General features: G+C 43.1%; 1 protein-coding gene across 5 annotated transcripts in view; it reads left to right on the forward strand.

The window, feature by feature from the left end:
- The window catches only part of ppp2r2d (protein phosphatase 2, regulatory subunit B, delta), a 111,668-nt gene that overhangs the window by 33,506 nt on the left and 65,309 nt on the right, over positions 1-12,853 (forward strand). The gene's annotated exons all lie outside the window — the stretch shown is intronic.

Consider the following 12,853-nt stretch of genomic DNA (forward strand, 5'->3'; position numbering starts at 1 on the left):
TATAAAAGCTACCATTTCACAGCTGTTCATTTTCCAATGTCAGAGGCTCAAATCTTCAGGTTTTGGAAAAGATTTTTGAGCTGTATGCACTTTGGAAGTGTTTGCAGTCACCTTCTTGGAGCAACCTCGCTCACCATTGATCGGGTGCATCTATCATCTCAATCTCCCTGCCATCTATCCAGCATCATCGGTGCCCTTATTTAACACACACAAAAATCTCACCTTGGTCCTTAGAATCCCACCACGATCAACCCCAACACCAGTATCACTACCAACAACACCAACCTTCTCCGCAATCACTTAATGCTGCACAGTACACAGGGATGGCCTCAACATGGCCACATTTACTTCACTTCACGCTGTACACCCTGACTGCTACATGCTGAGCCAGGTTAGCACCACCCAACACCAGCTCCATAAGGCATCCCTTATGAATCGTTCAAAATACTTTTTAAAGAAAAGGTTATTCTCCGTTAATCAGATAATCTGTTTTTGTTATGTTGATTGAGGGATAAATATTGGCCAGGGCACCGACGACAACTCCCCTGCTCTTCAAAATAGAGCCATGGAATCTTTTTACATCCATCTGAGAGCAGGCGGGGGCCTTGGTTTAATGCCGAAAGACGGCACCCCCGACAGCGCAGTACTCCCTCAACACTGCACTGGAGTGTCGGCCTAGATTTTTGTGCTTGAGTCCCTGCAGTAGGACTTGAACCTCCAACCGTCTGACTCGGAGGCAAGTGTATTACCCACTGAGCCACAGCTGACACTGTGCTCTTTAAAATTATGAAGGGGCTCGAAAGGGTTGACTTGACTTGTGAAATGTTTCCACTTGCAGTGAAGATCAAAACTAGAGGTCATAAATAAAAGGTAGTCATCAATAAATCCAAGAAGGAATTCAGGAGATTCTTCTTTAATCAGAGTTGTGAGAATGTGGAACTTGTGACCACATGAAGGGATTGAGGCGAATATCATAGATGCATTTAAGGGGAAGCTTGATGAGTACATGAGGGAGAAAGGAATAGAAGGATATGCTGATAGGGTGTGATGAAGTAAAGTGGGAGGAGATTCATGTAGAGAATAAACAGCGACAGATCTGTTGGGCCTTTTCTGTGCTGTAAAATTCTATGTAACCTTTTGTACAGACACACTGTCACCATTTTGCGCAGTCTTACAATATTTTTTTAACTGCAGAAATATATTAGCATGGATAGAGGGTTGGCGAACTAACAAAACAGAGAGTCGGGATAAATGGTTCATTCTCGGGTTGGCAATCAGTAACTAGTGGGGTGCCGCAGGGTTCAGTGCTGGGGCCCCAACTATTTACAATCTATATTAAGGACTTGGATAACCAAGTTTGCTGATGATACAAAGATGGGAGGAAAAGCAATGTGTAAGGAGGATACAAAAAATCTGAAAACGGATATAGACAGGCTAAGTGAGTGGGCAAAAATATGGCAGATGGAGTATAATGTTGGAAAGTGTGAGGTTATGCACTTTGGCAGAAAAAATCGAAGAGCAAGTTATTATTTAAATGGAGAAAAATTGCAAAGTGCTGCAGTACAGCGGGACCTGGGAATACTTGTGCATGAAACATCAAAAGGATAGTATGCAGGTACAGCAAGTGATCAGGAAGACCAATGGAATCTTGGCCTTTATTGCAAAGGGGATTGAGTATAAAAGCAGGGAAGTCTTGCTACAGTTATACAGGGTATTGGTGAGGCCACACCTGGAATACTGCTTACAGTTTTGGTTTCCATATTTAAGAAAGGATATACTTGCTTTGGGGGCAGTTCAGAGAAGGTTCACTAAGTTAATTCCGGAGGTTGACTTATGAGGAAAGATTGAGCCTCTATTCATTATAATTCAGAAGAATGAGAGATGATCTTATCGAAATGTGTAAGATTATGCGGGGGCTTGACAAGATGGATGCAGAGAGGATATTTCCACTGATGGGGAAGACTAGAACTAATGGGCATAATCTTAGAATAAGGGGCCACCCATTTAAAACTGAGCTGAGGAAGAATTTCTTAAGAGTTGTAAATTTGTGGAATTCGCTGCCTCAGAGAGCTATGGAAGCTGGGTCATTAAATAAATTTAAGACAGACAGTTTCTTAACTGATAAGGGAATAAGGGGTTATGGGGAGTGGGCAGGGAAGTGGACCTGAGTCCATGATCCTATTAGTCATGATTGTATTAAATGCCGGAGCAGGCTCGAGGGGCTGTGTGGCCTACTCCTGCTCCTATTTCTTATGTTCTTATTCTATACTATATTCCGTTATTTATATCATTAGTTTGTGTAAAAAGGTTTCACCTACTATCTCTCAATCTTAATCTCTATCAGTACATCGGCAAAACATTGAATGAAGTAATTGTACAATTAAAATAATGCACACACTGATAGTCTAAGAGATCATTCCATATTCAGGAGATAAATCCTCATACTCAGTGGGAACCCATAGATATTTCACGGAGCCACTGTGCATGGTGCCTGTGTGAGGAATGTATCACTACACCTGGCTTCCTACATTGGGAGCTTGAGGGAGAGAGGGGAGACCGAGTGTGTATGTGTGTGTGTGTGTGTGTTCGGTCTCCAATCTCTTGGATCATCTTGCCATTGGACCTTATTCTGTCGAGTCCATTTGATAGCTGGTGTGCAACGGCCACCCCACATTAAAATAATTCATGCACATGCATCTTCCAGCCTTTAAAATGAGTTCGGGACCTGGCCAGCATTGGTCTCATCAGTCACCTTAGAAATCATTTTAGTGTGGAAGCAAGTCATCTTCGACTCCGGGGGTGGCTGCCTAAGAAGAAGGCATCCCTGCAATGTCCAACCCATTTCTTTCACACTCCTCACCATTGTGGGCGTACCTTTTATGTCTTCTCATTCACTGCAACTTACTAAGCCACTCATTATCTTCTATGTTATGATAAGATCACCTCTCATTCTTCTGAACTCCAGTGAGTATAGGCTCAACCTATCTTCATAAGTCAATCCCCTCATCTTCGGAATCAACCTAGTGAACCTTCTCTGAACAGCCTCCAATGCAAGTATACCCTTCCTTAAATGAGACCAAAACTATATGCAGTACTCCAGATGTGGCCTCACCTATACCCTGTACAGTTGTAGCAGGACTTCTCTGCTTTTAGACTCTATCCCCCTTGCAATAAAGGCCAACATTCCATTTGCCTTCCTGATTACTTGCTGTACCTGATACTCACTTTTTGTGTTTCATGCACAAGGATCGCCAGGTCCCTCTGTACTGCAGCACTTTGCAATTTTTCTCCATTTAAATTATAATTTGCATTTTTTTTTTTCTCTGCCAAAGTGAATAACCTCACACTTTCCCACATTATACTCCAACTGCCAGATTTGTGCCCACTCACTTAACCTGTCTATATCCCTTTGCAGATTTGTTGTGTCCTCCTCACAATTTGCTTTCCCACACATCGTTGTATCATCAGCAAACTTGGCTACATTACACTCTGTCCCTTCATCCAAGTCATGAATATAGATTGTAAATAGTTGAGACCCCAACACCGATCCCTGGGTGTCATGGTACATCAGTCATTGAAGGTTGGCATACAGGTACAGCAGGCAGTGAAGAAGGCAAAAGGCATGTTGGCCTTCATAGCGAGAGGATTTGAGTATAGGAGCAGGGAAGTCTTACTACAGTTGTACAGGGCCTTGGTGAGGCCTCACCTTGAATATTGTGTACAGTTTTGCTCTCCTAATTTGAGGAAGGACATTCTTGCTATTGAGGGAGTGCAGCGACGGTTCACCAGACTGATTCCCAAGATGACAGGACTGACACATGAAGAAAGACTGGATCGACTAGGCTTATATTCACTGGAATTTAGAAGAATGAGAGGAAATCTCATAGAAACACAAAATTCTGATGGGATTGGACAGGTTAGATGCAGGAAGAATGTTCTCTATGTTGGGGAAGTCCATAACCAGGGGTCACAGCCTAAGGATAAGAGGTAAGCCATTTAGGACCGAGATGAGGAGAAACTTCTTCACTGACAGTTGTTGAGGTCAGTTCGTTAGTTATATTCAAAAGGGAGTTAGATGTGGCTCTTATGGCTAAAGGGATGATAGAAACATAAAAAGTAGGCGCAGGAGTAGGCCATTCGGCCCATCGAGCCTGCACCACCATTTAAGAAGATCATGGCTGATCATTCACCTCAGTACCCCTTTCCTGCTTTCTCTCCATATCCCATGATCCCTTTAGCGATAAGGGCCATATCTAACTCCCTCTTGAATATATCTAACGAACTGGCATCAACAACTCTCTGCGGCAGAGAATTCCACAGGTTAACAACTCTGAGTGAAGAATTTCTCCTCATCTCGGTCCTAAATGGCTTACCCCTTATCCTTAGACTGTGACCCCTGGTTCTGGACTCTCCCAACATCTTCTTCCTGCATCTAACCTGTCCAGTCCCGTCAGAATTTTATATGTTTCTATGAGATCCCCCCTCATTCTCCTAAACTCCAGTGAATACAGGCCTAGTCGATCCAGTCTCTCCTCATCTGTCAGTCATGCCATCCAGGAAATCAGTCTGGTGAACCTTCGCTGCACTCCCTCAATAGCAAGATTAGGAGACCAAAACTGAACACAATATTCCAGGTGAGACCTCACCAAGGCATGTACAACTGCAGTAAGACCTCCCTGCTCCTATACTCAAATCACCTAGCTATGAAGGCCAACATGCCATTTTCCGTCTTCACTGCCTGCTGCACCTGCATGCCAACCTTCAATGACTGATGTACCATGACACCCAGGTCTCATTGCACCTCCCCTTTTCCTAATCTGCCGCCATTCAGGTAATATTCTGCCTTCATGTTTTTGCCACCAAAGTGGATAACCTCACATTTATCCACATTATACTGCATCTGCCATGCATTTGCCCACTCACCTAACCTGTCCAAGTCACCCTGCAGCCTCTTGGCATCCTCCTCACAGCTCACACTTCCACCCAGCTTAGTGTCATCTGCAAACTTGGAGATAGTACTCTCAATTCCTTCATCTAAATCATTAATGTATACTGTAAAGAGCTGGGGTCCCAGCACTAAGGCCTGTGGCACCCCACTAGTCACTGCCTGCCATTCTGAAAAGGACCCGTTTATCCCGACTCTCTGCTTCCTGTCTGCCAACCCGATCTCTATCCACATCAGTACATTACCCCCAATACCATGTGCTATAATTTTGAACGCCAATCTCTTGTGTGGGACCTTGTCAAAAGCCTTTTGAAAGTCCAAATACACCACATCCACTGGTTCTCCCTTGTCCATCTACTAGTTACATCCTCAAAAATTTTTAGAAAATTTGTCAAGCATGGTTTTCCTTTCATTACATAGAAATCGCAACACAAAAGAGGTTCTTTGACCTAACACCCTCCACATGAGCAGTAGTTCTAATCTCATGATTCCACCCTGTTTTCGTATCCCTCTATCTCTCCTTCAATCATCTATCTAGCCTAATCTTAAATGTTGGCAAGGTCTCTGCTTCAATCACTAATTCAGATTGTGCATTCCACAACCTCACGACCCTCTTGGAGGGAACAATGCAAGTTTCCCCGGCTCTCAATGCTAAATCTCTTGCATTTGGTCTTGTATATATGCACCCTTGTTCTAGATCCTCAATCACTGGAAGCAATCTATTTCTACCCACTCTGTCCCATCCCTTGATAAAAGTTTAAACACCTCTTTCAAATCACCGTAATCCCCTCAGTTCTAATTTTTAAAGTTTTCGTATTTGTATTTCCGTGCATCGAGCAGCATTGTTAGCAACCTGCTCCTTGCTGTAATGTGTAACTCAAATTACACACCGTACTCTAACTATGGTCTTACTAAGGTTTTATATAGATTATTGTAATATAAACACTGTCTCTGCCAAAAAACAAATCGTCGGTATAACATTTTTATGGAGGGGCCTGAGCATGGTAGCATGGTACTGAGCATGCTCTGAAAGCAATGACACAGGCTTCCCCTTCTGTATTTAGCACAATACCCACAGTTACTACATTGCTGGGCCCTAATGGCTGGTTCAGTCTTTACAATAGTGGAAATGGCAAAAAGCATGGTGGAAGTAGTGATTGTCTCATCAACCTGTCATTTGATGCTATTGGAAATAACCCCATGAAAATCGGGCAGGGGGAAGGGGGACCAACCCCAGCTCCATTTTAAACTGCCTTCCCATCGCGCCCCCACCCCCCAAACCTGGTTTCTGCCTGGCAGGGGGAGCTAAAATTAAGACCATAAATTTTCAGCCTGGTCTGCACTAGATCAGCTGTGAAACCAGTAGAACAGAGCTGGAATACTTAGATTGTTGTGTAGGATATTGGGACAACTTCTGGGCAGGCATAGGTTGGGAATCAGATTGGCCCAAAATGGGCCCAATTTTGGCCATGACTTGCATCAATTTTTTTGGTGTAAGTTGGTTTTTCTGACAAGTTTTAAAAAAAAAAAACATTTTCCTCAAACTTGCTCCAGGGTAACTTAGTTAGGTACGATTTTTTTTTTTAGTTCCGTTTTTTTTTCGAAGGGAGAGCGTTCCCAGACACTTGCTCCAGTTTTGGCCATTTATGCCACTTTGGCCAGCTAACACTTACACCAAATCGACTTAGGTCAGCGTATGTGACCAGCTCTGAAAAATGTTGCGGGCAGGTAAGTAAATTAAGGACCTGCACCCAAGCACCAAGCTGAAAGAAGAATTAATTTGAGGAGAAAGAAGGTATGTGCAATAGAGGTCACACATGCCAGTATCTATATCCTCAGAGGTTTGCTTAGTACTGTTGTAGAGATTTTAAACTAAGTTGTCAGGGGTATGTAGCATTAGAAAGGAGCAACAAAAGATTGGGAGAGATGGGTAGCACTAATGCAAGAAATAGTAACGTATTTGGTGGGGGGTCAGACTAAGAGAGAACACAGGATGGTCTAAGATAGGTCTACAATGTATGTATGTGAACGCACAAAGCATAGTAAACAAGGTTGCTGAGCTGCAGGCGCAAATAGCCACGAGAATATGATGTTGTGCCAATAATGGAGAACCGGCTCAAAAAAGGACAGGTATTAAATATTCTTGGATATAGGGTGTTCAGGAAAGATCGGAGATGGTGTGGCAATTTTAGTTAAGGAAAATGTCAGTGCTGGAGAGAGAGGATGTCCTGGTGGGGTCAAGGACAGAATCTATATGGCTAGAGTTAAGAAATAATAGAGGTGTTATTACACTAGTATGTGTATTCTATAGGCCACTAACTAGTGGGAAAAATATGGAGGAGCAAATTTGCAGAGAAATTAGAGAGATGCAAGAACTATAGAGTAGTGATAATGGAGGACTTCAACTACCCTAATATAGACTGGGATCGTAAATGTAAAGGGCAGAGAGGGGAAAGAATTTTTGAATTGTGTTCAAGAGAACTTTCTTGACCAGTATGTTTATGACCTCGGGAGAACTTTATTGATCAGTATGTTTACGGCCCAACGAGGAAAGAGGCATTGCTAGATCTGGTTCTGGGGAATGAGGTAGGATAATTGGAGCAAGTGTCAGGTGAACATTTAGGGAACAGCGATCATAGTATCATAAAGTTTAGATTAGCTGTGGAAAAGGACAGGGAGCAATCTAGAGTAAAATTACATAATTAGAGGAAGGGAAATTTCAGTGGGATGAGAACAGATCTGACCTGGGTAAATTGGAATCAAAGATTGGCAGGCAAAACTGTAGTGGAACAATGGACTGCCTTTAAAGAGGAAATAGTTCAGATAGAGTTGAGCTACATTTCCACTAGGGGGAAAGGTAGGACAACTAAAGTCACAGCTCGCTGGATGACAAAAGAGATGAAGCAGAAAAAGAGTGGGTATGACAGATGTCAGGTCGAGAATACATCTGAGAATCAGGCTGAATATAGAAAGTTCAGAGGTGAAGTGAGAAAGAAAATAAGAGAGACAAAAAGAGGGTAGGAGAAGAGAATGGCAGCTAACATGAAAGGTAATCCAAAAGTAATATAAAAGGCATATAAATAGTAAGAGGAGGGATGGGGCTGATTAGGGACCAAAAAGGAGACCTATGCATGGAGACAGAGGGTATGGCTGAAGTACTAAATGAGTACTTTGCATCTGTCTTCACACACAAGATGCTGCTGCCATAGACATAGTAAAAGAGGAGATACTGGATGGGCTAAGAATTGATGAAAGACAAGGTACTAGAAAGGCTGGCTGTACTTAAAGTAGATAAGTCACCAGGACCGGATGGGATGCATCCTAGGACACTGAGGAAAGTGAAGGAAGAAATTGCGATCATAATCTTCCAATCCTCCTTAGAAATGGGGGTGGTTTCAGCAGACTGGAGAATTGCAACTGTTACACCCAGTAACTATAGGCCGGTCAGTTTAACCTCAGTCATGGGGAAGCTTTTAGAAACAATGATCAAGCACAAGTGTGGAAGAATTAAGGAAAGCCAGCGTGGATTTGTTAAAGGCAAATTGTATTTAACCAACTTGATCGAGTTTTTTGACACAGTAACAGAGAGGGTTGATGAGGTTAATGTGACATGGTGTACATGGAATTCCAAAAGACACTCAACAGAGTGCCACATGATAGGCTTGCCAGCAAAGCTGAAGCCCATGTAATAAAAGGGACAGTGGCAGCATGGATATGAAATTGTCTAAGTGACAGGAAACAGAGTAGTGGTGAACGGTTGTTTTCCGGACTGGAGGAAGATATACAGTGGTGTTCCCCACGGGTTGATTTTAGGACCACTGCTTTGCTTGATGCATATTAATGACTTAGATGTGGGTGTACAAGGCACATTTTCAAAATTTGCAGATGACACAAAACTTGGAAGTATAGTGAACAGTGAGGAGTATAGTGAGAGACTTCAAGAGGACATAGACAAGGTGGTGGAATGGGCAGATACGTGGCAGATGAAATGTAACGCAGAAAAGTGCAAAGTGATACATTTTGGTAGAAAGAATGAGGAGAGGAAATATAAACTAAAGGGTACAATCCTGAAGGGGGTCCTGGAACAGAGAGACCTAGGGTATATATGTGCACAAATTGTTGAAGGTGGCAGGGCATGTTGAGAAAGCAGTTAAACAAGCTTACAGGATCCTGGATTTCATGAATAGAAGTATAAGACTGGTTCGGCTTCAACTGAAGTATTGTGTCCAATTCTGGGCACTTTTTAGGAAGGATGTGAAGGCCTTAGAGAGGGTGCAGAAAAGATTTATGAGACTGATTCCAGGGATGAGGGACTTCAGTTACGTGGATAGACTGTAGAAGCTGGCGTCGTTCTCCTTCGAGCAGAGAAGGTTGTCAGGAGATTTGCTAGAGGTGTTCAAAATCATGAGGGGTCTGGACAGAGTAGATCGAGAGAAACTGTTCCCATTGGCAGAAGGGTCGAGAACCAGTGGGCTCAGATTTAAGGTGATTAGCGAAAGAACCAAATGCGACATAAAAAACTTTTTAACATGGCGAGTGGTTAGGATCTAGAATGCACTGCCTGAAAGTGTGGTGGAGGCAGACTCAATCATTGCTTTCCAAAGGGAGTTGGATAAGTACCTGAAGGAAAAAAAAAATTACAGGGCTCCTGAGAAAGAGCGGGCAGTGGGACTAGCTGAGGTGCTCTTGCAGAGAGCCAACATGGGCTCTACGGACCAAATGGCTGCCTTCTGTGCTGTAACCATTCTATGATTCTTGTAGGATACTTCAATCAATAGAACACTGAAGCAGTCTAGAGTCTGAGCTAGTAAATATAATGTATGACTTTCTGACTCAGTACATTGGTGAATGTCTCATATTTTGCCCTGGTGGAGCTAGTGAATATAATGTATGACTTTCTGACTCAGTACATTGGTGAATGCCTCATATTTTGCCCTGGTAACGACAAATGACCCAGGTAGCATACTGGGAACAGAAGTAGTGGCAAAAGTTTTTTATGTCGCATTTGGTTCTTTCGCCAATCATCTTAAATCTGAGCCCCCTGGTTCTCGACCCTTCTGCCAATGGCAACAGAGACCATAATATGATTTAATTTGTACATAATCTGGTACAAACCAATATCCAGGTCTATGCAACTTGAAAAGGGACTGCTTCAAGGGAGTAAGTAAAGAGCTTTTTAAAAAAAAAAATCAACTGGAAGGTAGTACCTGTACTCAATAAAGATTAATTTGAGGAGAAATGGAATACCTTTAAAGATGTATTGCTCAGCATTCAGAATAAGTACATACCAAGAATGAGTAAGTGAAGACTCAACAAATGGATTAATCAAACAGTATGCAATAAAATAAGCAAAATAAATTATACAAATCCTATTGAGGGAAACCAGTGGGAAGAATAATGGGACCTACAATAAATGTAAAATGACCACAGGGGTAAAAAGGTAACTAGAAATAAGCATAACTGTAGAAGCCAAATGCAACAAAATTCTTCTAGTATGCCAGTAGTGAGAGGAGAATTTAAATCCCTTCAGGGGTTGAGACTGGTTATGAACTAAAAATAGTTACCTATTAAATTATAAATTCCTGTAAATTTTCATTGCCAATGACACAAGTAGCATGCCACCTATCATAGAAAATTCTACATTTAAACTTGCAAGAAGAACCTACGTGGTCCCCAATGCAATTAATTCCAGGGACCAATGGTATATACCAGAGGGTGCTAACAGTTTAAGAAGTTCAACATCCCCACCGACATCTGGGACTGCCTGGCGCAAGATCACTCAAAGTGGAAGAGAATAATCCGGGAAGGCGCCGAACACCTCGAGTATCTTTGCTGGGGGCAAGCGGAGACCAAGCGCAAATAGCGGAAGGAGCGCATGACAACCCAAGCACTTCAACCACCGTCTGTCCAACCTGCGACAGAGACTAAAGTCCGATGCGGGAACTAATCAGTCATCTGAGAACTCAAGTCATCCTCGACTCTGAGGGGCTGCCTATGAATGAATGAACAGTTTAAGAATTAAAAATAAAATCAGAAAATGCTGGAAATTTCAGCGTGTCAGGCAGCATCTGTGGAGAGCAAGCAGAGTTAACATTTCGGGTCGATGACCCTTTGTCAGAATTAAATCTGTTCATCATGAGGGTGTGAATGAATTCGGGAGAGCTCTCTCAATATGGAAACTAAACTAACACGCTTGCCATTTTTGAAAATGGCAACACAATAACCTGTGTAACTAGACTTTCTAGTCATGCATTAATAATGAAATTGGTCATTGGGAAGAAACCGGAGAAGTAAAAACAAATTACAATTATATGGTTCCTTATTACATCTTTGGGAAACATCTCAAAGCGCTTCACATGAATTTTTGAATTGCAGTCAATGTTGTGTAGAAGAATGTGGATTACCATATGAAAATAATCTAGTAAGTTGCAGCAAGTATGGTTTTAGAAGAATAAGTCCTGCCTGATCAACCTTCAATTTTGAGAAAGTGACATCCTGTTTAAAATAACCATAAATGTACTATGCCTATACCTTTTAGAAAAACTACTACACAAGCTCAAGGGCATAAGTATCTGAGGTGAAACTTGGAAGTGGGTAAGGCATTGGTTGAAAGAAAGGATTTACTTGTAGTAGGTACTTGATAGGGGAGTTCTTCTCTTAGACAGTCCCTTGGAGTCGAGGATGACTTGCTTCCACACTAAAAATGAGTTCTCGTGACTGATGAGTCCGCTACAGGACCTACAGTCTCTGTCACAGGTGGGGCAGATGGTGGTTAAAGGAACGGGTCGGTGCGGTGCTTGGGTTGCTGTGCGCTCCTTCCGTTGTTTACCCTTGGCTTCAGCTTGCTCTTGGCGTAGAGACTCGGTATTCGGTGCCTTCCCGGATGCTTTTCCCCCATTTTGTGCGGTCTTGGGCCAGGGATTTCCAGGTGTCGGTGGGGATGTTGCACTTTTTCAAGGAGGCTTTGAGGGTGTCCTTGAAGCATTTCCTTTGTCCATCTGGGGCTCGATTGCTGTGTTGGAGCTCAGAGTAGAGTGCTTGTGTTAGGAGTCTCATATCGAGCATGCGGACGACGTGGTCCGCCCAAGGGAGCTGATTGAGTGTGGTCAGTGCTTCGATGCTGGGGATGTTGGCCTGAGCGAGAATGTTGATGTTGGTATGCTTATCCTGCCAATGGATTCGCAGGATCTTGTGACGGCAGCGTTAGTGGTACCTCTCCAGTACTTGGAGGTGCCTGCTGTACATAGTCCATGTCTCTGAAGCTCGGTGCTGGGTTTGAGGTGCTGGTCTTCAAACACACTCTTCCTCAGGCGACCGAAGATTGCACTGGCAAAGTGAAGGCGGTGTTGAAACATAGGAACATAGAAAATAGGTGCAGGAGTAGGCCATTCGGCCCTTCGAGCCTGCATCACCATTCAATAAGATCATGGCTGATCATTCACCTCAGTACCCCTTTCCTGCTTTCTCTCCATACCCCTTGATCCTTTTAGCCGTAAGGACCATATCTAAATCTCTCTTGAATATATCCAATGAACTGGCATCAACAACTCTCTGCGGTAGGGAATTCCACAGGTTAACAATTCTCTGAGTGAAGAAGTTTCTCCTCATCTCAGTCCTAAATAGCTTATCCCTTATCCGTAGACTGTGTCCCCTGGTTCTGGACTTCCCCAACATCGGGAACATTCTTCCTGCATCTAACCTGTCCAGTTCCGTCAGAATCATACATTTCTATGAGATCCCCTCTCATCCTTCTAAACTCCAGCGAATAAAGGCCCAGTCGATCCAGTCTCTCCTCATATGTCAGTCCAGCCATCCCGGGACTTTGTCGTTGACGTCTGCCCTTGTTGACAGTAGGCTCCCGAGGTATGGAAAATGGTCCACATTGTCCAAGGCCTCGTTGTGGATTTT

This window comes from Pristiophorus japonicus, chromosome 3 (assembly GCF_044704955.1).
Source record: "Pristiophorus japonicus isolate sPriJap1 chromosome 3, sPriJap1.hap1, whole genome shotgun sequence".
In the NCBI taxonomy this organism is placed as follows: Eukaryota; Metazoa; Chordata; class Chondrichthyes; family Pristiophoridae; genus Pristiophorus; species Pristiophorus japonicus.